Raw genomic sequence first — 26,007 nt, 5'->3', positions numbered from 1 at the left:
AATTTTTGGCCACCTTTTTACTATATATAGATGTCACAGCCTCTATAATTTCTTCAACAAAAGACGTGGACATCACAAGCCTTACAAAAATTAACCATGGTTTTGTTGTACTAAAACGGCTTAATTTTCTTTTGCATGATTTCTGAATGTTTGAGACTATAAAATATCAATCAGAAAAACATTTAGTGTTGATTAATTATTATTATTATTATTATTATAAAAATCATAGCCATAGGTAACTGTCTAGATTTGTAATTTTTAAATAAAACTAATAATTTATTTACTTTTATATTTTATTAAAGTTCTATTTTGACCCCCATGGTAGGTGTTTATTTTTTTATTTTTTTATTTTATTTTTTTTGTCTTTTGTCTTTTTTACTTCCATAATATTTGAGGGAGGGGGTCACAACAATACCATCCTGCTTAGGGCACCCGTTTGACCAGCAGCGGCCCTGGTTTCAATAACTTGGTGTAAATGAGGGGGAGGGGAAACACTAATGGTGTTAACGGTGAACACTTGCAGTGTTATTTTTACTCTCTGCAAGTGTACAAAAAAAAGGGTGTTAATTTAACACTCTCAAATTTGCTGTGAAATATATACCCTAAAAGGAGACACATGCTGAGTATGTGTTATGATTGGATGATATAGAAACATCCTGGTTTGATTGTGATATAAATACTGAGTCGAAGTGTTCCTCTTTGTCACACACTGTGCAGATGCTCTGTATGATTGTCTGACTTTCTTGCAAGAATAAACCCTGTTTTTTTTTTCTTATTCTACAATACTCTCTGAGTTATTGCTTCACAATAAGAGTTGGAAACATTTTTCCATAACAAAGGTGAGTAACTCCTCAGCAAATTTTTATTTTAGGTGAACTGTTGCATTAAACCCCTAACTCTTAGCCAAATCATTATCAGTAATTACTTTTAGCATGTCTAATAATAAGTTTACCATTAGTGTAATAAATCATAACCTATCAGATACAAGCTTGTTTCATTGCAGACTAGGCTCTTTTGTTCTATAAATTGGTTAATACACAATGCACTGATATTCTGAAGAGAGCGTGAAGACAGAGTGAAGTTCTCATGGCGTATTTCCATACATTGCTGATTCTGTGCGTATGTGCCACAGCCCTGTGTTTGGTGAGTATAGAATTCAGATGTCACAGAAACAATTTTGTGATCATGTGTTGATTAATATTGTGCTAAAGCAAAACTAACACAGCTATTGTTAAATACAATGAGCTTGTTCAAGACTGAATGAGTTTTATGATAGTTTGTGGTTATTTCATACAATATCAAAGCTTACACTGTAATAGTTGTAAATGTGCACCTTTGACACTCATCTCTCAAATGTTTTTTTTAAAAGCCAACATCTTCACTCACAGGTGAGTCATAACAATCACATCATTTTAATATAACAATATATTCAATAATCACAACTTTATTTTCATTTATATTTATATAATATGTTCTGAATTTGACCTTTTTTGTAGGCAATACAGAGATTGATGTGGATAATGGAAAAGACCTGGATATATTTGAAATTAATGAAGGTTTGTGGAAACATTAATATCATGTCTTAAATCTGTAGCATCATTTCTATAACAGTTTTGCATTAACTGCTGTCTCATTCAACAGCGGCAGGACTTGACCTGGTGGAAGGAGACATTCTGATAAATGAGGTCAGTGTTTTCTTTGAGCAAATTCTCATGTCACTTTCCACAAACAGGATACAAAGTAGGGCCTGAATCTCTGGGCCTGAAAAATAATAAAATCATTTATAAGACATTCTTAACCTCCAGAAAATGTCAACATTAACCTCAGGAGGTCAAACTAATGTGTAAACACAGTAATATACACTAAACGTCAAAAACATCAAAATAATAAAAAAAATTTATTTAAATGAAATACGTCCATGTTTGGTTTATAATTAACAGGGAGAAGACAGAAACACTATTCTTGATGAAAAGTATCGTTGGCCGACCACTGTGCCTTATGTCCTCGACAGCAGCCTTGGTCTGTGAATATATAATAATAACTGATTCAATTTATGCTTTATTTATGCTTTGACCAATTTATGCTTTGACCTGTATCTGATATTTTAATTCTAACTTAATATTTGCCCCAAATTACTCACTCACTGTCTTTTTGTTTTTTTTTTTTACATTTATAGAAATCAATGCTAAAGGTGTGATACTAAAAGCATTTGAGCAATTCAGACTCAAGACCTGTATTGACTTTAAACCCTGGAGTAGAGAGCCAAACTACATTTTCATATTTAAAGGCAGAGGGTAAGAAAACTTCAAAACACTACACACATTGAAACTCATCTTCACACAATTTTTAATAAACAAAATTCAATTCACCTTTATGTAAATTTGTCACTTTTTTTCAAACAAAAATCTACCAAATAATTTTTGAATCTTACTTTTAAAGTCCCTATGAAATTAGAATTGAAGTTTTTTTTGTTTTTTAGTATGACTATGTTATCTATAAGCTATAATGTGCTACAAAACAATGACAAAATTCACATTTAGAAGATATAATCACTCAAAACTCTCTCTAACTTCCCTCAATATGGATCAACAATTTTTCAGCTTCTTAAACTTTCTATCCAATCAAATGCTTTCTAGAATTGGAAGCGCCCCGCCTATGGGATCAGAATCCCGCCAAATGTATAGTCACAGATAAAAAAATAAATAAAAAAAAACAGCAAAAATTTAAAAATGCAAGTATAAAATATATTGGACAAAATTTTAAAATGAAAGCAAAGTTTTCAGAATAGCACATAATGGTCACGGATCAAAAAATAATAAGTGTAAATCAAAAGTTTTATAAGGCATTTAAAAAATTAATGAGCATGAATCAAAACTTTAAACACATTTAAAATAATATTGCACAAAACTGAAATAATATTGCAAAATTATCCGACCTGCACACAAAATCATGTTTTCCTTGGTTATATTTCTTTTTTTTTTCAGTTAGAGTTACATGTAATCAAGGCAGGCTTAAGCATCATCATTAGTCCACTAGTTCTTGATTGACAGCTCCTCCTCTAGCCAGTCAGTCGAAGAGGGGCGGTGCATCACTTCAACGCGCCTCATTACTGCCGATGCTCAGCGTTCACTTGTACAGGTGAAAATGGATAACTGTCAGCTGGGGTAACATCTTTCCATACAGCACACTGTTATATGTGTCTGTCTGTCACTGCTGTACGCCTACCTGGTGATCCGTTAACGTTAAATGAGCCATCCTAGCGAGTCACGGTCATGTTCATATTTATTCGCCTATGGTCACATTGTGAAAGGGAGCACCCATTATATGCACTAGCCTCGCGAAGTCCTGTTATATGTGGCTGGCCCACCTATACCTAACTGATAATAAGTATTGTTATGGTTATTACTTGGGCCTGTGACCCAAAGCTATGGGGTCCGCAAAATAATTTGCTAATGTTATACCATATTTTCCGGACTACAAGACACATTTTTTATATTCTGAAATGTGCTATGATTTATATTCCAAAGTGACTTAGGCCTGCATTTAATGTCAAATAAGCTAAACGTAAACCACTTAAAAGCAGATACTTCAAGGTTTCTATAAATAGGGCCTATATTTTCTCATTCTATGTGACACGTAGAATTTTTAGACAGTATTGCTGAGTTCACATGAGACCGAGACTGCAAACGCATCTTGTGTTTTCTTTATTTATTTTACAAAACCACAAGTCACTGTTGTTTTGAAGGTATAAAAATAAAAATAGACTGTTTGGAATGATGCCTTGCTCCTATCTGACGGATATCACATCTTTCCGCCTGATATAATCCAAGTGTTCATGCCGGCACCTCCAGCGCACACACAACATTAATCAGTTCTAGCATTGCAATCTTTACATCACAGACTCTTCATCCTCAAAGTAAACGAGAAAAGTAAACATACAATTTTTTTTTTTTTTTTTTCATAGGTTGTTCTTTTAATAGATATTCAGATGGGAGAGTAGTAAAAAGCCTTCTTTACATAATAAATAGGCTAATTTTAGGCAACCAAACATTACACCCTCCTCTAACGATTCACTCATGGAAATGATTCATGCCGAATGAGAGGTATGTGAGCAGTAGGAGGTTCAGTTTTTAGTTTAATTTTTAAATAAGTTTGTTATAGGCTTAGCATTTAAAGTAAATGTTGTTTGTAATGAATAGCACTATAATTTATTATTTTATCTTATATAATATATACCGGTCAGTTCCCTATATCAAGTAATTAAGTAAGATAACTAAATAAAATATATTCAATATTTTGCTATTTTTTGTCATGTGGTTTCTTTGAAAACAGATTTGCGGCTTTGTCTTTCATGTACAGTATGTCATTGATAAGGTTGATGGTTTTGTGACATTTATCACATTTTGTGTTACTCTGAGATTATAAAATGACATACAGTTAAGCAATATCACATGATAGTGTAAGGATCCACCCGCCAGCCCAAAAAGCGGAATCCAACATACTAGATTTAATAAAATCAATATAACAAGAATTCAATTTTGAGTGAGTTTAACCCTTTGAGCAGAACGGTCCCACATATGAGATTTAGAATGTTCGGTGATGTCACATAACTGCCAAATTCAAACTGTGCTTTCGCGTGTTGGCTGACACTGAGCCAGAGAGAGACGTGTGTTGTGCTTGTCATATTATCACAACTATGCAGTGTTCTAAACCACATAATGCATATTTTAGGTTTCAGACATTTAAATGCACATAAGTACTTGTAAAACAATACATTTAGAGTTTGTAAAATACAAACCTATGTCTATGGAAGCAACAATAACAATCCATTCAAATTTAATTTGCCGATGTGTTTTTATTCATATCAAATACCCATAGTGTAAGTAACTATAAAGTTCACTCTATTCTTCTCCCAGTTCACCAGCCACTTATTACTTGTATTTCAGGAGAAATTGAATTCACATGCTGTAAATCCGACTGACAGGACTCTCTGAACTGCAGCACGAACAAACATGGCGCCACCCTTCTCACGTTACAGATCACGATCAAAATCAAAAACATTTAGAAAGGTTTTTAAAATGACAAAACACACTCATTTACAAATATTGTGAATCAAAATATCAGATTGTTAATCAGAATCAGAATGAGCTTTATTGCCAGTTAATGTTCACACATACGAGGAAATTGTTTTCGTGACAGAAGCTCCGCGCAACAGAATGACAGCGACAGAACAAAAAACACATAATAAAAGAATAAAAAAATACAAAAAGTACAAAAAAATACAAATAAGTAGGTAAGGAATGACAATATACAAATTGACAATTGTATGGCAGGTATATTACGATGATACATGACATGGTAAGCAAGTCTGTGAATATTTTAAATAAAAATAAAAAAGGAAAAACTAAATAAAGGCGATCCATCTGTCATTCAGTGTTATTGCAGCCACAGTGTGTCATGTGACAAGCATGATGCGTCACCATGGAAACAGTAAGGGGAAACATTCTAAAATAATGGTCGCCTTAAAAAAAACTTACTCTGGGGGGACTGCTAGAATATTTTAAACTCATCACTGAAAGGATTAATATTATAATTATTTTATAATTTTGCTCTATTTCGTCAAAAGAGTCCAAACAAAGCCCGAAGTATCCTCTACAAGCAACACACAACAGCCTTTCGTATTGTATGATTCACTTTATTCCTCACTGAATGAATCAGCCATTTGAATGAATGATTTAATGTCTTACTCTAAAGATTACTCGTAACTTGCCGCCACCTATTGGCTGTTTTTCTTTCATATTGTATATTGAAACTTTATATACTTAAAACATTAATATGATAGTGTTAGGCAATTATATATTCAACTATGTAAATAAACAATATGACAATAAATCATTGTGTATGTCAAATCCACCTGGCCTCTGTAACTGTCTTCTCTGTAATCCCTATCATTTTCATTTCAAAAACATTCAGTTCATTCATAATTAATTGACCAATTTACTCATTTAACATAAATGGATCGCCAGGTAGGCATACAGCAGGAACAGACAGACACATAAAACGGTGTCCTGTAGGAAAGATGGTACCCCCGCTGCAGTGGTGGTCAGTAACGGAGTTAGCTTTACTTTGTTACTGTACTTAAGTACATTTTTCAAGTATCTGTACTTTACTGGAGTAGTTTTATTTGAGTAACTTTTACTTTTTACTTTCTCTACATTCCAAAAGGCATAATATCGTACTTTTTACTTCACTATACATTTCATAAAAACATATCGTTACTCCTTATAATATATCACGTGCTCCGAGACGCAGAAGTGGTGTCTGATTCAAAAACGAACTGATTCTTTTCAATGAACCTTTTAAATCGGTTCGAATTTTAGGATTAATTATTGTAACTGAAAAACATATAAAAAACATATTTAGGTCAAAACTGTCAGTTGTTTGTGAACTAAATCTGCTGTAAAGGGTGATTTATTTACAGCATAAGTGCCTCGTTGGTAAAAAAAACATTATTATTTTACACATTACAATAACACACATTAAATAAAATAACTCATACACATTCAAATTCCCCGCTTCCATAACGTTAACAGTTTTATTAAAATGCATGCCCTATGTGACGTCTGTTTTTATATTGTTTATCAACAGTGTAATTTTTTATATTGTTTGGATTAAACCACCCAAGTAGACAGATATGAATGTTTCTTCATAACCATACTGAAAATAAGTAAATATTGTTAGCTGCTAACTGTATAGCTAACAAGCGTGCTGGTGCTAAGGTCAATTTTAGATATAAAGTCCAAATATTTTTATTCAACCACCTAGATAGATTAATCTTACATCTGGGGGAAAAAGAAAGGATGTGATGTTCAGAACATGGTAACTGCAGTAATTCGTAATGTTCTTCCTAACTTCAGGCCTTATTCTCAAATCATATATAACTGTGATGTTCTGCAAAACAACAAACTTTAAAACACTTTTTTCTTACTTGTGAAAATCTGATTGTCAAATGTGACCCTGGAGCACAAAAAGCAGTCTTAAGTCTCCGGGGTATATTTGCAGCAAAAGCCAAAAATACATTGTATAGGTCAAAATTATCAGTTTTTCTTTTATTTACACATTTAGCAGGCACTTTTATCCAAAGCGAATTACACTGCATTCAGGCTATACATTTTTTTAACAGTATGTGTGTTCTCTGGGAATCAAACCCATGACCTTTTGGCACTACTAACACAATGCTCTACCACTGAGCCATAGGAACACCTTTTTTATGTCAAAAATCATTAGGATATAAAGTAAAGATCATGTTCCATGGAGATATTTAGTAAATTTCCTACCATACATATATGAAAAACTTCATTGTTAATTAGTAATATACATCGCTAATAACTTCATTTTAACAACTTTAAAGATGATTTTATCAATATTTAGATTTTTTTTGCACCCTCAGATTCCAGATTTTCAAATAGTCAGTTTTCAAAATCTCAGCCAAATATTGTCCTAGCAAATAAAACAGTTGTTTTAGATTGCACAAATAAATGTATTTAATATATGCATCTGTGCATTTATTTTCATGCAGCGCTGTTTTCTCTCAGGTACATCGCAGTGTATCTTCACAGGTGAAACATTACTACATCACTCTCGTCAACATAGTCCATATAAACAACAAAAAATCTCCATGAAGTGGTTATTTTGGGGAAAATTCCAGTATTTTGAGCAGTATAGGATTATAAAAAAATTTGTGCTTATATAAAATGAAATTAGGTAGTCTATATAAAATTGCAAAATAAATCTATCTATCACTACTTTTTACTTAAGTACTTAAAAAATCATTCTACTTTTGTACTTTCACTCGAGTAAAATTTGAAAAAGGAGTACTTTACTTTTACTAGAGTAATATTTTATTATACGTATCTGTACTTTTACTCCAGTATTTGATTTGTGTAATTCGTCCACCACTGCCCAGCTGACAGTTATCCATTTTCACCTGTACAAGTGAACGCTGAGCATCAGCAGTAATGAGGCGCGTTGGAGTGATGCACCGCCCCTCTTCGACTGATTGGCTAGAGGAGGAGCTGTCAATCAAGAACTAGTGGACCAATGATGACGCTTAAGCCCACCCTGATTTACATGAAACTCTAAACACAACATTTGGAAGAAGCCGCGCAGAACGTGAAAACAAGAGCGAAGGGAAAAACATCTCGTCGGTTTTTTAGATAGCTGGAAGACCAAGGAAAGTGTCTGCTCAAGCGGATAAGACCTGGGAGCCAGGAGCCGACCTCACGTCCAGACTGTAAAACTTGATGAAGTTGCTAGGAGAGGACCATCCTGCCGCAGGACAAACATCTTCAATCGAGGACCCTTTGAAGAAAGCCTGAGAAGGAGCCACTGCTCTTGTAGAATGAGCATGCACCCCTAGATGGGAAGTCAAGCCACGCGCCTCATAGGCCAGAGAAATAGCCTCCACTATCCAGTCTGACATTCGCTGTTTGGTGGCAGCAGAACCTCTACTCTTACCACCAAAACACACAAACAACTGGTCAGATCCACGCCACTGAGCTGTGCTTTCGACATAGATCCTAAGTGCCCTCACTGGGCAGAGACTCAGGCTATGGTGGGGGTAACTCCCTCAGAAAAAAAACGAAGAAATTCCAGTACTAAACCGATGGGGCAATGGACTGGATCTAGAATGTGTTGTCTACACCAAGAGGCATAAAGTCTCCACTTGAAAGCAAATAAGCATCTTGCGGATGGAGCCCTAGAATTTATAATACTGTCGGTAATCTCGGCGAGAGACCTTAACACATTAGCACATTCCGCTCAAGGGCCACATCCATAACCTCCATAATTCCGGTCGAGGATGCCAAATCATGCCCCGAGCTTGTGTCAACAGATCATGTCTGAGGGGAACCTCCCATGGAGGGCCAGCTAGCAGACTGATCAGGTCCGAGAACCACAACTGAGTGGGCCACCACGGGGCCACCAGCAGTAAGTGCTCCACTCTTTCTGATTGTACTCTAAACAGAATTACTGGGAGCAACCGGACTGGGGGAAAAGCATAAAGACTGGTCCTGGTCCATTTGTGGGCCAGAGCATCTAGACCTAGAGGCGACGGGGGAGACAGGGAAAACCAGAGCGGGCAGTGCATAGTCATGCTCGAAGCAAACAAGTCCACTTCCACTCAGCCGAACCTCTGCCATATGAGATCCACCACCTGGGGGTGCGATCTCCATTCTCCATCCTCCAGACTCTCTCGAAAGCTAGTCCGCTCCTGAGTTCAGGCGACCTGGGACATGGACTGTTCTGATCGACAGGAGCTTTGTCTGAGCCTAAAGAAGAACACGCGTTGCCAGCCTCCATAGGGGCTGGGAATGTAATCCTCCTTGGTGATTGAGGTAGGAAACTAACCTCATCTGTAAACCAACATCTTTTTAGGGCACTACAAAATACCAGCTATAAAAGCCTGACTCCATCTGAGTGGGGGGTATCTCCTCTATAGCCCCTTTCTCTAGGAGTGACACAATCTCCTGACTTAAAATCGAGGCCTCCCCAGGACGTATCATCGTAGGAAGAACATTGTAGTTCCGAAACTGGATGGTGTAACCATGTCGAACGGTGCGTAGTACCCATTGCGAGACATCGGGTTAGCATCTCCACATTGCCCAATAGTCTGCTAGGGGCTTGAGTCATTCTACTTTTGAAGTATTCATCGTATTTTCCTGCATAGGGTCCCGAAGCACCTGAGTGGCGGGAAATTCTATAACAGGAAGATGTCCAAATGTCCTGTCAGGCCGGCCCACCACCCCAAGAGTGGGGGCTTTTTGTCATAGACGGGCCATGCTCGCATGACCCTTGGACTTTCTCTCGAGCTCTGAAGGCTGGAATGCGCAGAGTATGTGAGGGGGTGCTCATCATAAAGACTCGCCCTTAAACTGCCCGAGGCGCAGTATGCGGCGGGACCATTAAAGGGTTACTCCACCCCAAAATGTACATTTTGTCATTAATCACTTACCCCCATGTCATTCCAAACCCATAAAAGCTTTGTTCATCTGGTCCACTTAGTTTGGTTGTGGCCACGATATAATAACTCGTGGGAACATGATAATATGTCGTGGCCAAGAGATATTAATTTGAGGGAACGTCATATTAACTCGTGGGAACGTGATATTATTTCATGGCCACAAGATCATTTTGTTGAGGTAACGTCATCCTTATAACGTGGCCTCGAGATGCTATGTTAAGGGAACGACATCCATTTCTCGTGGCCACAACTTCTTATGTTGAGGGAACAACTTATTTTTCTCATGGCCATGAGTTTAATGCGTAAACAAACCTGCGTGACCATAGCAACCAGAGATTATTGAGCAATGATGATGATGAGCAATTAACAGAGATGGATTTATTAATATTTTATTTTGAATTAAGAAATTATTATATTATTTATTATAGAAATTATTACATTATTAAATTATTATATTAACTATAGGCCTTGGCTACCGGGCTGTATTACGTGCGATAGTCAGCATTCAAATGAAGTTTATCATGAATAAATGTTACATAAAGTGCATAAAATAAAATAGGCCTACAAGAAAACATTTTTATTCATCCTACAGTTTTATAAGTCCATTAACTGATTCTCTTTTCCCCCATAATATCTGTATATTATTATTAGCCTATTATTATTGGTTATATTTTTATATTCGTAAATGCTCGAAATGCCAATAAAGCTTTGATTTTGCTGACTGGGATATTTGCTGGAATGCAGTTTAAACTAAACATATATTTCATTTTATTTTGGCTACTTAATAGACCATAATTATAAATACTATAGTGTTTCGTTGAGGAATTAATCATTCACGTATTTTCATTTGTAAATAAACACAACACACTAATTTATCATCACACATGGGCATAAATACAATCATAAAATCAAAACTTTATTGCATAATTGGCAGGCGTTTATTTACAAAATATATGGTAGGCTAGCAAATGCTAGCATAATTATACAAAACGTTATATGGTCAAGTAACCTAATAATGTTATCTATTTACTATGCATAAAACAATCTGTCTGTTTACTTAATTAACAGATATGGGTGCCATGCCATAACATATTTTTAATATGTCTGAGTTTATATTTAATGTAAATTTAACATTGAAAGTTAATGTGAATAAAAACATTGTAAGTTAGGCTACTTATCATAACACTATCGTATTAACCATTTTATATAACAATTTACATCATCAAGAACATTTTCACTGACAGTCTAGTTCGAGCACTCTCAAAAATGCCCATTAAAATCACTGAAGCTTTTTACACTATAAAATTAATATCATGTTGTTACCTCGACAAAATTATCTTGTGGCCACGACATAATATCACATTCCCATGAGTTATGTCATGGCCATGACAAAACTAAGTGATTTACACTTATTATTTTTTTGATCCGTGACAATTGTTTGCTATTCTAAAAACTTTGAAAACTGCTTTCATTTTAAAATTTTGTGCAATATAATTTTTCTTGCATTTTTTTAATTTTGGTTTCACGCTTGTTATTATTTATTTTATTTTTTTATCCATGACTGCAATACATTTGGCAGGATTCTGATCCCATACCTGCCCCCTAGACTACACTCTAAAAAATGCTGGTTTAAAAACAATCCAACTTGATGGGTTATTTTGACCCAGCTATAGGGGCTGTTTCATAAAAGATGCCCGGGGGAAATTTTGTCTTACACTTGGCAGGTGGACAATAAACAAAATTTTTCTAGAGTGATTTTTGAAGGGAACACAAATAATACAGCTAAAATTGTACTTGTAAGGATAAGTATACACAGAGGAAAGCCTTACTATTATTAGTGCAGCAGGGAGACTGTGCCAAATTAGACAACATCAAGCTGTTGATGTTGCTCCGCAAGAGTGCTTGTATTCGTTGTATCCATCACAGTGTTGCCTAGTCTGCAGTTTTCCCTTGGAATTGGGCAACTTTATCACTGTTGCCGTGGGTTGTTTTTCATGTCCGTGGGTTGAAGTGACCCCAATAACATGTATTTTAGCTCCTGGAACATGATTTTTACTAGGGTCCCCCCTCGAAACGCGGTTAGTTTGGGCTATTTAAGCAAATCAAATGGTATTGTTTTAAAAAAAAAAAAAAAAAAAAAAAATAAATAAATAAATAAATAAAAAACTGGCAACACTTTCTGTCAAGCAGGTAACGTTATTATTGCTAACATAGTGACTCATCGAAAAATACATTGGCATCATCTGTATTAAAGAGAAAATAATCACTTCATTCGATGTTTAAGTGAATAAAATAGCCTTGATATCCTTGGAGTTCCACAACTATTGACTTTGCTCTCTCTCTCTGGCCTTGTATGTGTGTGTACAGTAGGTGATGTAAAAGAGGAAAGCAGGCATTTGGAGTTGGACCAAAGCACTGTGAGGCAATGGAGGGGGAGACTCAAAATGTTTCTATACTTAAAACGCATTTTTGCCCTGTTTGTGTTGTTTTACTTCTTACACAATTATTTAAAGTATAAAACATTGTTATTTACAATACACCGACTGGTTTTTAATCCTATTTTTAGGGGGGACAAGTGACAACCCTCAGATAGGGGAACTCTTCCAAAGATTGTAAGATCCCTCTGCAGCCATTGATTTAATATTGATTTACATTTATCTAAGCAAACTAATATGCCATATTATTGTTTGATTATTGTTTTCCTATATCATCATTATTTATTAATCAATATAGATAATAGCTCTGCAACCATTATAAACAGTCTTGGAGAGCTACCACAACCTTCATGAATTCCCCTTTTAGTTGGGGAAAATTTTGCAGGTTCCATGACCTACAGCTATAGAGCTGATTGATACCATTATATAACATTTACGTGCAATTTTTAAATCTTACTCCAAAACCAAAATGCTTCAAAAAAATAAAAATAAATTTTTTTTTTTAATTAAATAAAAAAAAAAAAAAAAAAAAAAAAATGAAAAAGGCTCAATAGCATCAAATGCTTTATAGAAAGAAAGAAAAAATCTCATTCCTCTTTCCTGTTCTCTACCCCTATCCTTAAGATCAGGATTCTTGTGAAGATGATCATTTTGTATCTCCAAGGTTTTTTTTTTTTTTTTTTTGCACTCATCACCTCTTCCATGTTGAACTGAATCGTCTTCATTAGGCTTACAATCATGGCACTGCTTTGTTTGGATTTTTCACCTAAATCCACCAGCTTTGGGCTCTCGTTTGGTTTGGCAGGTTTAATCAGTTTTTGTGAAGACATCTTGATGTAAAACAGTGGGAATTACTCACTTCAAGCTAACTTTTGGGAAGAACTGTGACAAACTTTGAAAAAACTGCTTAACCCACCATCTTTGCACGGCCCTGTTCACATAGTAGTTTCTGTACTATTTACTATTTTGGGTATAGGGAACAATTCAAACAGCATACATATTATTCTATGAGTTGACATAATTTTAGCTGAAACAGTAAGACAGGAAGACATAGCGAGAAGCCCTTCCTCCTTTTGAAATAGCTAGTAGCGTTTTGTTTATATCACAGCTTGGGTCAGAGCTGTTGAGCTCAGTAAAGACACATTTAACAGCTTATGACAGCCACAGTCTAACTCTAATAGATTTCCAATTTACTTTCAATTTGAAACTGTCACTAAAGCAAAGCAGTGACTATAATGATGCTGGGGATGTGTAGTTAAAAATTTTTTAAACTTCAAGGCACTTCAGTGGATCTTTAATCGCTTAAATTTATTAAATAAAATTACAGGCAAATAAGCATATTAGACCTTTTCAGGCATATGAAAGCATTGGGACTTTTATTCCACTGGCTGTAACTGTAACTGTGTGTATATTTGCACAAAATTTAAATTCAGGTTGATGAAAAGGTGATGTTTTTTATGTTCAATCAGATGTTACTCATATGTGGGCAATCGACAGATGGGGAAACAAAACTTGTCAATTGGTGCAAACTGTGACCATTTAGGAACAGTAGAGCACGAGTTTCTGCATGCGCTGGTTTTTCTGGCACGAGCAATCCAGATCTGACAGAGACGACTATGTCACCATCATGTGGGACCAGATTGAAGAGGGTAACTATTGAATTCTTAAATACATGCATCAATAATAACATCATTCTGTCTTGCCAAACCGCCTAAAATCTATAATATATACTAATATTAAATGCAAACTAATTTGTTTATTAACTGTTTTGCGGTTTGTTTCTTACTTAGGTCATGAGCACAACTTTAATTTACATAATGAAATGGAGTCAAGCTCTCTCGGTGTGCCCTATGATTATGGTTCAGTCATGCACTACGATAAGAAAGCCTTCAGCAAAGGCAGTAAGCCAACCATTGTTACCAAAATTCCAGAATTCTTGGATGTGATTGGTCAACGCATGGAGTTTAGTGACAGTGACCTGCTCAAGCTGAACCGGCTATACAACTGTAGTAAGTTTATGATTAAGCACTTTCTGTGGAATAATCCTCCATTTTTATTTTTTTTTATAAATATATTGACATTAGTTTGACTGATAAGATAAAAACTACTTGCTCAACTAATACTTTGCTTCTCATACTCATCTTGTCCTAAACATTTTTTATAATTCTTCAAGCTACAGCCTCAATTTTTCTGGACTCTTGCCAGTTTGAAGAGCCAAATATCTGTGGTATGATCCAGGGTGATGGTGGAAATGCCAAATGGGCTCGTGTACAAAGAGTAAAGGCTGGTCCACTGACAGACTACACCAACCTGGGTCGATGTAAAGGTATGAACACCCCTTATCACAAAAGCAGGATTCAACCCAACACAACCCAACTGAGTTTTGCATTCATTTACTATGGAAACCATAGTCATTTTTTAACCACAGGATCACAAAGCATTAAAACTTCGTGAGAATTTCGCAAATGTTTTTTTTCCATTTATGCACCATCATGCTTAGTAGCCCCTGCCCATCGTGAAACCTCATTTTGTCCAAACTCCATATAAACAAAAATATCTTTGGTTGGGATGCATCAAAAATCCAGACTCCTGTCACTGTGAGTCACATCAAGCAGGAGTGTTGTGTGTAAATTTGAACTTTTTACACATGGCAAATATTATTTTTGCCAAGTTTACACCAACTGTAAAAGAAAAAAAAAATCTGCTATTGCATTTCCATGACTTAACAAGAGTAATCAAAATATATAGAGAGAACTATAAAGAGAAATGTCAAACTTACAGTCACTCTCTCAGCAGCTATATTAGAAACTCCTTCGGAAATCACAGAATTGACCATTATTTGTATTTGTTTGCCAAAGTAGTATTTAACACAAAGTGTTTTAAACATACATTTATTATATGATTATTTCAGGTCTTTATCACATCATACCAAGTTATGCCAAAGACTGTCTTAAATGGGATGGTATCACATGGAAGACTATTTGTTTAATTTTGTTTATTTTTTTATTATCACCACTTTGTAAAAAGTTGAATAATTCATAGTCCATAATCCTACACTGATACCTCTTTTATGATGGTGGCACTTTGGTCTTCATGATAAACACATTTTACTGATACCATAAGGAAATATCCTTTGACCTTCTCTAGACATTTCTTGTCAAGGATTGCAATATGACATACAAAATGATTTTTAAAACTCCATTATAAGGTAAGAAAGTGAGAAGGCTGGCTTAATGTTTATACTTCCACAGGGGTTGGGTTCTTCATGCATTTTGGCACAGCCACAGGAACCCAGGGTGACAAGGCTTACCTGGAAAGTCGCCTCTTTCACCCAAAAAGACACTCCCAGTGCCTGCAGTTCTATCACTACAACAGCGGGGGCGTTGATGACCAGCTAAACATCTGGGTGCGTGAATACACAGTTAAAAACCCCAAAGGAGCCCTGAGACTCATTTGGAAGATCAGAGGTAATAATTCTTTATGTTTAAAACACCAACAGATAAATCATTTTAGCCTATGGGTAACTTATACTTGTACAACCTAGGTGGACGTCGAGGCTCCTGGGAACTATATCATGTTACACTAGATGTCTCTGATAAATTCAGAGTGGTGTTTGAAGGAGTTAAAGGAAGAAAACCATCAAAGGGTGGACTGTCTCTGGATGACATGAACCTCTCAGAGACCAAGTGTCCTCAATACACTTGGCACATTCGTGATTTTACCAGGCTTCTCGCTACAACCCCTGCTGGTTCCAAAACCTACAGCCCCCGCTTCCTATCCCCAGATGGTTACTCATTTCAGATTGGTTTGTACATTAATGGCTTGAAGAATAGTCCAAATGAAACAGCAGTCTACTTCCACTTGACCTCTGGACCCAAAGACAACAATCTTCAATGGCCATGTCCTTGGCGTCAGGCATCTATGGAGCTGATGGACCAGAATCCAGACATTCAACATCGCATGAACAACATTATTATGATCACTACAGATCCAAACAAGAACTCAACTGACTGTAAGACACAAAGTTATAGATATAAGTCATTTTTATGAGCCATTAAAGGGTTGGTTCACCCAAAAATGAAAATTAGCCCATAAATGACATACCCTCAAGTCAACCTAGGTGTATATGACTTTATTCTTTCAGACGAATCCAGTCGGAGTTATATTAAAAATATATTAAATATATAATAAAAAAATAAAAAGTGCCCATCCTTAATAAAAAGTGTCTCACACAGCTCTGGGGGGTGAACCTCCTGTAGCAAATCGATGCGTTTTTGTAAGAAAAATAACCTTATTTAAAACATAATAATCAATTTAATCAAGTTAGCGCTCACTGTTGTACATGGAAGCAGCTCCCGGCGGATGACGTATGAGGTCGGCTTTGCGCATGCACCGCTCAGAAGTGACGAATGCAGAAGTGCAGCAAGCTACATTAAAATGATTATTACATTTTGAATATGGATATTTATACAATTTATACAAAAATGCATTGATTCGCCACAGGAGGCCTTTGTACAGCTCGAAAGATCAAAGACAATTTTTAATATAACTCCGACTGGATTCGTCTGAAAGAAGAAAGTCATATACACCTAGGATGCCTTGAGGGTGAGTAATTTATGTGCTAATTTTCATTTTTGGGTGAACTAACCCTTTAATGTTGATGTGCTAAGTACAGATACTTGGTCACAGATTACTTAGAGATAAAAGTCAATAAAATGTGACCTGTGCTGGCAAAATTAGTCAGAATGCACACAGGCTAATTTTGAGCTACAGCAAAAAAAAAAAACAAAAAAAAAAGAAGACAGATTTTAGTCAGATTTGGGGTTTTCACAAAAGTTAGTTCATTAAGCCTTTTATTTTTATTTTTTTCTGAGGGGACCTTTTCTACACTCGCTTAGCGCACTGACTGTCATCCGCAGCACCCGCATAAATGGTCTTTCCGGCAGCGTGCTATCCCGATAAATATACACAGAATTACATCAGAGATTGTCTTACTATAGGGAGATGAGAGGGTCTGTATTACTTACTATTGGAGAAAGCGTAACAGCTATCTTGGGTCACGTGTCCCTTAATAACCAATCACATTACAGCCTTGACGTCATTTAATTTCAGTTAGTTGTACAACACTCAGTCGCCATTTATGGATACTATAGGAATGAATAGGAAATGCCGTAAGCTGAATCCCAGCTGTTGCAAAAATTCAGTGACTTTTCTCATAAAATGGCATTTTTTCTTAGAGGTAAACTCTAAAAATGTTAAATCCAAAAGTATTGTTTAGTGTATAACATATTGAAGATTAGCAGATAGGCTGTCGATTCATTAAATAATAAGCCATTTCCTCTAAAAAGCTGTTTATTCTGTGTATGTGAAGCCACTCCTCCATTGACATCCATTCAAAAAAACTGCCTCTGGTCTCCTTTCCCAAGTACTGCCTGACCAGAAGCGTTAGCTTTAGCCGTTACGCTTTCGGCTAATAGTTGCAGGCTTGCCTTCTAGTGGCTTTGATTACAGTATTTAAGTGTTCACGCAAACATAATCTGTTATGTCTTAAGTTCCTTAACGTTTATGGAACGTTCCCGGTTACTTAACTGTAACCTTGTTCCCTGAGAAAGCGGAACGAGATGCTGCACTGCTCAGCGCATTGGGAAACGTCTTGTTCATGACCAGATGTGAATAATGTGTGTAACACGTCGATAGAATTGACCCGGCGGTAATATAGCCTCGGTTGATGACGTCATCGGAGCGCACCCGCAACACGGGGCTATAAATAGATAAGCCACAGGTGCATCAACAGGACATTTTGTCTGAAGAGCAGTCCTGGGACATATTCCAGTACGGCAACGCAGCGCAGCATCTCATTCCGCTTTCTAAGGGATCAAGGTTACAGTTAAGTAACCGGGAACGTTCCCTTTCGAAAGCTTCAGTCGATGCTGTGCTGCTCAGCGCATTGGGAACGAGAATACCCACGCCACCGTGCTTGAAAATGTCTGGACCCCTAAGGGTTGTGCAGGTGGGCTACCAAACCACAAGAAGGCCTCAGACATTAGCTTGTGATGTTGACTCAAGGACATGAAAGCCCAGAGTAGCATGGACATACAAACTATAAAATCTTATGAATGTGTGCGGAGAGGACCAACCTGCCGCATCACAAACCTGTTGTAAGGGGGCACCCCTTTGCTAAAGCACTAGAGGAGGGGACCCCCCTTGTGGAGTGAGCTCTAAGACCTATAGGCGAAACTTGACTGCGCGCCTCATAAGCCAAAGCAATAGCCTCCCTGTCCCAGTGAGACATGGTCTGCCTGGTGGCAGCTGCTCCTCTGTTACCACCACCATAACAGACGAACAGTTGGTCCGACTTACGCCACTGGCTAGTGCGGTGGACGTAAGTCTGAAGAGCATGGACTGGACACAGTCTATAAGATTTCTCCTGCTCCGGCGTTGTGAACGGCGGAGGGCAGAAGGCCTCTTGAATGACCGGATGTACAGCCGAAAACGGAACCTTAGGCAGGTAATCAGGATGAGGATGCAAAATCACTTTCACGCTCCCTGGGGCAAAGTCTAAGCATGATGGTGAGATGCATATCCCCAATTCTCTTCAACGAAGTTATTGCCATGAGAAAAACCATTTTTAGAGTCAGAAGTCTATCAGATGCTGATTCTAAAGGTTCAAAGGGGGTTTCAACCAGACCCTCGAGAACTATAGCTAAGTCTTAAGAAGGCATCTTGGTTTTACTGTAGGCCTCAGTCATCTGGCCCCATGAAGAAAGCGAGAGAGCAGAGGGTGTCTCCGAGTGGCATCCCGTCAATCAAGGCGTGGCAAGCCGAAAGAGCGGCCACATAAACCTTAAGAGTAGCAGGGCATGTGCCTGTTGACAATTTCTCTTGCATAAAGTCCAGAACTGAAGCAATATGGCAGTTGACTGGATCTACATTGTGTACCACACACCACCTGTCAAAGACACCCCATTTACTGGCATAACTCCGTCTGGTGGAGGAAGCCCTAGCACTAAGAATAGTATCAATAACACCTGGCGAAAGCCCTGTGTTCCTCAGTTGGTACCCTTCAGGGGCCAAACATGAAGATTCCACAGGTCAGGAATGGGATGGAATATCGTGCCCCCTGCCTGAGACAGAAGGTCCCTCCTCTCCGGAATCGCCCATGGCGAGCCGTCGAGGAGAGATATTATCTCTGAGAACCATACTCTGTTCGGCCAACGTGGCGCTATCAGCAAGAGGCAAGACCCTTGTTGGCGAACTCTGGCTAGGACTCCCGGGAGCAGAGAAACTGTAGGAAACGCATACAGGCACATTTTGGGCCATGTGCGCTTTATCGCATCCAGACCCAGGGGGGCTGGGTGACTCAGAGAGAAGTAGAGGGGACATTGCACTGTCTGATGGGAGGTGAAGAGGTCCACCTCTGCTTCGTAAAATTTTCCCCAAATCTGTTTCATTTCCCCCGTCGGTAGTGTCTGTCTGGACAGTAAATCCGCTCCCACATTCAAATGCCCCGGAATGTAAACTGCCCTGAGTGACAGGAGCTTGTCATGGGCCCAAAGAAAAATCTGCCTCACTATCTTGTTCAGATTGCGTGAGCGCAGACCCCCCTGGTGATTTATATAAGAGACTGTTGCTGTGTTGTCCACCCATACTAGGACATGACAGCCTCTCAAATGATGGAGGAAACATTTCAGAGCCAGAAATACGGCCATCAGCTCGAGACAATTGATGTGCCAATCGAGCTGATGACCCCCCCATTCCCCTTGAGCTGGGTGGCCATCCAAGACTGCTCCCAGCCCATCAGGGAGGCATCTGTCGTTAGCAGTCTGCGACGACACGGTGCCCTAGAGTGGGACCCAAGGCAAGGAACCGGGGTCTGAGCCACAGAGATAGTGTACGAAGCCCGCGGCGCGTCACTTTTATTTGCCTTTGAGGATGGCTCTTGGATGAAATCCTCTGGCTTTTAGCCACAACTGAAACGTCTGCCGAATGGTCTCGATCCGAGCGGGAGACAGTTGTGCCCGCATCGTGATCGAATCCCAAACGATCCCGAGATAAGTCAATCTCACGACCCGACAGAGAATACTCTTCTCGGTGTTGAGTCTCAACCCCAGAGAAAAACTAGATGAGCTAACACGATGTCCCTGTGTTGTAGCACCATCTCTTGCGATTGTGCTAGTATCAGCCAATCGTCGATATAATTCAAAATGCGAATGCCCTGGAGTCGTAATGGAGCCAGCGCTGCATCCATGCATTTTGTGTACGTGCGGGGTGATAAGGCTAGGCCGAAAGGAAGAACCCGAAACTGCTATGCTTTGCCCCCGAAAGCGAACCTCAGGAATTTCCTGTGTTGTGGCAAAATTTCTATATGAAAATATGCGTCCTTCAGATCGATCGGGATGAACCAATCGCGATGCCGAATCTGCGACACGAACGTCTTGACGGTTAACATCTTGAACTTGAGTGCTCTGATTGTACGGTTTAAGCCTCGAAGATCCAAGATTGGACGCACTCCCCCACCCTTTTTGGGAACCAGGAAGTATATGCTGTATAGCCAGACTCTCTCCTTGGAAGAGGAACATGTTCTATGGCCTCTTTGCCCAGAAGAGTTTGTAGCTCTTGAGACAGTACCTGCATCAGCTCCAGTTTCACGGAAGTGGAGACCATGCCGTTGAAATGTGGAGGATGACGAATAAATTGGATCCTGTATCCTATCCGTACTGTGCTCAACACCCACGCAGAAATGCCCGGCAGAAGTTTCCACGCTGCCAGACTCTCTGAGAGTGGTACCAATTTTAATACTTCCTTTTGAGGGGATGTTAGATGTCCCGTGTCCTGAATGATGGCAGGAAACACTGGAACATCTAATATCTCGCTGGAAACCACCCCCCGAGACACAAGAAGCGGCGGGGATGGAGGGGTTTTGTGAGGGTAACGGGGCGGGGCGAAAAGCTCTCGAGCGCGCACCACCCCGTGAGGGACTACCCCCACCAGCACGGGCGCCAAAGCATCAGGACTTCTTCTTTTTATCAATGAAAGTCCTGAGGTCTGGCTTGAGAGGTTGCTGAGCCACGGCGAACCTGTCCCCAATCCCTAAGAGGGGGAGCAACGGTCCGCTACGCTCTGCTTTTTAACCTCCCTGGTTTTTTGAAGGACCGGGGCGAGGGCTGGGTGGCTGATGGCCCTCCCCTTGAGTGCGGCGAGGAAGAAACTGAACGAACGCTTCTTCATGTTTCTTTACTTCCCTAAACCTTTCGATGACAGTATTAACCGAATCGCCAAACAGGCCAGATGGAGAGATAGGAGAGTCTAAAAGAAACAAACATTCCTTCTCTTTAATGCCCATCAAATTAAGCCACAGATGCCTCTCCGTGCTGACTAAAGCTGACATAGACCAGCCAATGGCACGAGCCGTCTGCTTGGTTGCCCGGAGAGACAAATCTGTGGCCAGACGAAGCTCAGCGAACGCTTCCTCGTCGATTGTACTGACCACACTCAAGTCCTTCAATAGGTCAGCCTGGTATGCCTGTAACACTGCCATAGTGTGCAGCGCCAGCACACCAGCCTGACCTGCAGCTTGGTAAAGGCTTTACCCACTAGCGATGATGTTATTCTACAGGTTTAGTGGGGGAGAGTAGGTTTCTTCTACACCGAGGATGCAGATTCAGGCGAGAGATAGCTCGCAAGCGACTCTTCAACCCGAGGCATCTCCGAGTACCCCCGCGACTTTGCATCCACGATAGTTGAAAAAGTCAACGTCGAGGGCACAAAGATGCGGGAAGTATACAGTTTGCTCCATGACTTCAACAGCTCATCATGGAGGTCCTCGAAAAAGGGGAGAGATTGATGTTGCGGTCTCTCTCTCCTACCACCCGACAGAAACCTATCCTCCAGCTTACTACGATTGGGGGTCTCTTGTTCGCATGGTCAGTCAAGCTGCAGCCTGTCTCCACCGTGCGCGGCCTTGAGTAACCACCTTGAGCAGGTCCTCGACCGATTGTCCTCTCGTGAGAGGAACGCTCAGAGGCGGGCTGCTCATGGCCCGAAGACCCAAGAGAGGATATCATCCTCCTCGTGAACCGAAGAAGCAACCGGAGCGCGCTTCGAGATCATGAGAGAGATAGGCGTTAGGTCTGGTGACACCGTAAGCGAAAGGGGACGGGCCCGTCGCTCGCTTTTGTTCACGCAGATCCGCACGAGAGCCCTCTGACGAAAAGGTGGGTGCAGTCGGGAAAATAGTTCAGACGAAGCACGAAGCAGCAACGAAGCATCTTCACTGAGAGCAGTTCCACAATGCTCGCACTCGCCTGTTTCTAAAGCCAGAACAGCGTGCTCTTGCCCCAAACAAACAAAACAGTAACCAGCTCATACATAGGACGAGAGCATGGAGGAACACAACACTTACCGTTTCGTTGGCTCATCCTACGAAGATCTGTAGCAGACACAAAAAGAATCTTCCTGACGCACACATGCACAGAATGATCTGAAGACAAAAGACCTGTTGATGCACCTGTGGCTTATCTATTTATAGCCCCATGTTTGCGGTGGTGCGCTCCGATGACTGGTCATCAACCGAGGCTATATTACTGCGGCCGGGTCAATTCTATTTGACGTGTTACACACATTATTCACAGCTGGTCACGAACAAGGCACAAGTTTTCCAATGCGCTGAGCAGCGCAGCATTGACTGAAAGCTTTCTGCTTGGTAAAAACATCGGATGTGTAAAATTACATTATTACATTAGATCCATGCATTACTGTAGGTCTTAATATAGGCCGTCTTTCTTATAACCGTTAATCTAACAATAAAAGAAAAGAGGGAATAACTCGCTGCTCTTGATTGAACTGCTTTTGTACTTTTAATAGGCCTAATTAATTGATTTGTAATGAACACACTAAGGGGATTTTTACATTTTATTATTTGTTTTTCTAACGTGAATGCTTTTGTTTAGATTTATTCAGTTCAATTCAAGTTTATTTGCATAGTGCTTTTTACCATACAAATTGTTGCTAAGCAACTTTACAGAAAATTCAGTTTCTACAACATTTAGTAGTAGCTTATCAGTGGTGACTGTCAGTTTATGTACATAAGGCAGAAATGTACGGAAAGATCAATTAAAGACATTATCAAACAGACGATGAACACTATTAAGAGCAATTATTATATGATTTAATCAAACTTATAGCAAAATTTGTAGATGTAAATTACAAAAGGTAGCCTAATAGAGTTTTATTTGGTTTGTTTCTCTTTCATATATTTGTTCTACTGCACTTTTTTTTTTTTTTTTTTTTTTTTTTTTTACTACTATAGACTATGTTCTTATTTATAATAACCAAGATACAATAGAAATAGCTATATTAATATAGTATTAGTGATATTAAGGAAAAAGAGAGTGGAGGAAAAGATTAAATGTTGCTAGGTGATTTTGTCTTGTGGCAGCCTTCAGCGAAAACTTTAACTTGATTTTTCTCAGAATTGAGTATTGCTGACTTTTTTGACTCTTCAAAAGGTTGTAGCTCGGTCATTTTTCATCTGATTTCCAAGTCCCTGAAATTTTGAAAGAAGGCCTTTTAAAGAAGAAGGCAAATGTGAAATGTGAAAAAATAAACGTGATTTTGTTCTAAAAAGGCTTGACTCATTGTGACCATGATTTCTGCCAGCACATCGTTCCAAGTGTTTTTATAAATAGATAGTCTTCTCTCTTTGTGACGAGCCATGGGTAAAGTTAAGGTATTTCTGGGATAACCCACAAAATGTAGGGCAGTCTAGTCAACTGAGGGACCCAAAGATGGCAGTAAATACTAACGGGGGGCCGGGTTACGGTACCAGCAATTACATCACACATAACTCGTCTGAAGAGTCGAAGCTTCATTAAGGGACACGATGTCATCTTCCTCCTCTCCCTTGAAGGTGTTGCAGTTCTTATTCATACCACTGAAATTCTTAGGAAATATGACAAGTAGATTTAAATTTCAACTTCATCAATAGATGTGACGTGGACTTTTGAAGACCAGAGACCCAAAAATCAGAGACCTGGGATTAGAGATTGATGACCGTGATGCAGAGAAGGAGCCACGAGGAGACAGATGGTAGTATGTAGTTCCAAATACCAGTTTTTCTCCTCCCATACTTGATCATTTGTAGGGCTACCATTATTCCGATTATTAAGTGTAAATGGATAACTCCCATTTAGTGCTGTGATGAGTAACTAGTTACATGTATGAACAGAATTTGACGTAATTTAATTACAAAATAATGTAACTGTAAATCAAACATGTGTAATTAAATAACAGTTTACCTACTGAAAATGTTAACAATAACAAAGGGGTTATCTTGAAATATTTTCACACACATACATATTATTGACTTCTCTAAAATATGGAGACACCAGTGTTTCAGGAGTTTTTCTAGGACACAGAATAGGACAAATTTATTTATTTCCTATTTAGGGTTATGTATGCATTATAAGATTTGGTAAGATTGTGTTAACGTGTTTTTTTTTTCTTTTCCACAAGAGGAATCATTAAATATCAGTGTTTCCTGGGCCATAGATATGTAAAGATTTGATTTCAAAAACAGTCAGTCCATACTTATTAAATGGTGTTCGTGATATATAATTTACAATATCCATGTATTTAAGCCTCAGAATGAGCTCGAGAGTAAATCGAAGTGCTAAGCATCTGATTTTTTGTGGTAAGACTGTAGCTTTAAAATGAATTATTAGAGATCGTTACGTCAAGTACAGAAGGATTTTGAACAGTCCGGACATAGTAATTCAGTAGTGTGAGTACTACTGAATAGATTAACCGCTGCCTGTGTTTTAAGTGCTTTGAAACATGAGGTAACCATGGCAACCTTAGAAATAGTATTATCAGAAATAATCAGCATCATAAGGAGCATAAGACATACTTTATAATAAAGTGCAATTTAGAAAATAGATACACTATCTTATTTACATTTTAAGTAGGTTAACTTGTCATCTCTACCCTACTTACATTTCAAAAAAAAAAACAAATTAACCTCTCAGGCTCTGCTTGCTCCCGTTAAACTGAATTTATCTCTTGCAGAAACCCCAGAGTTCTGGGTCCGAGAAATGGACAAAGATTCCACATGAGGATGCATGGATACATCAGAAGGCCCTCAATGGAACGAGATTAGAGAGAGAGAAAAGACGTCCAGAATTGTCCAGATTGTGTCTTAATTACTGAGCTGCTGCGTGCTGAACATAACTGCATTAAACTATTCTCAAGCAACGTTTATTACTATATTACCAGCATTTACTCATGTCATTGCCTCTTAAGGTGAATTTCTTCTTGTATTCCTCATTTGTAAAGTTGCGTTGTATAAAGTGCCTGCAAAATGATAAAAGGTAAAAGCCAAAAGAAGTATTCACCATTAATGCTCCCACAGTTAAGTAGTGGTATGTTTGGTCTGTAACAAAGTGCTATATTATAAATAATTGGTAAGTGTAATTTAATTCCTAATTTTCAAGAGATGCAGCTGTCCACTTGCACTGCCTAATCTTATTCTGGTCAAACTCCTAGTCCTGGCTT

General features: G+C 38.6%; 1 protein-coding gene and 1 pseudogene across 2 annotated transcripts in view; both read left to right on the top strand.

The window, feature by feature from the left end:
• The window catches only part of LOC109062990 (gastrula zinc finger protein XlCGF7.1-like), a 972,510-nt gene that overhangs the window by 430,962 nt on the left and 515,541 nt on the right, over positions 1 to 26,007 (top strand). The gene's annotated exons all lie outside the window — the stretch shown is intronic.
• Positions 722 to 24,221, top strand: LOC109100386 (annotated as a pseudogene).

This window comes from Cyprinus carpio, chromosome A4 (assembly GCF_018340385.1).
Source record: "Cyprinus carpio isolate SPL01 chromosome A4, ASM1834038v1, whole genome shotgun sequence".
NCBI lineage: Eukaryota > Metazoa > Chordata > Actinopteri > Cypriniformes > Cyprinidae > Cyprinus > Cyprinus carpio.
This window is presented reverse-complemented; position numbering and strand designations above follow the sequence as displayed.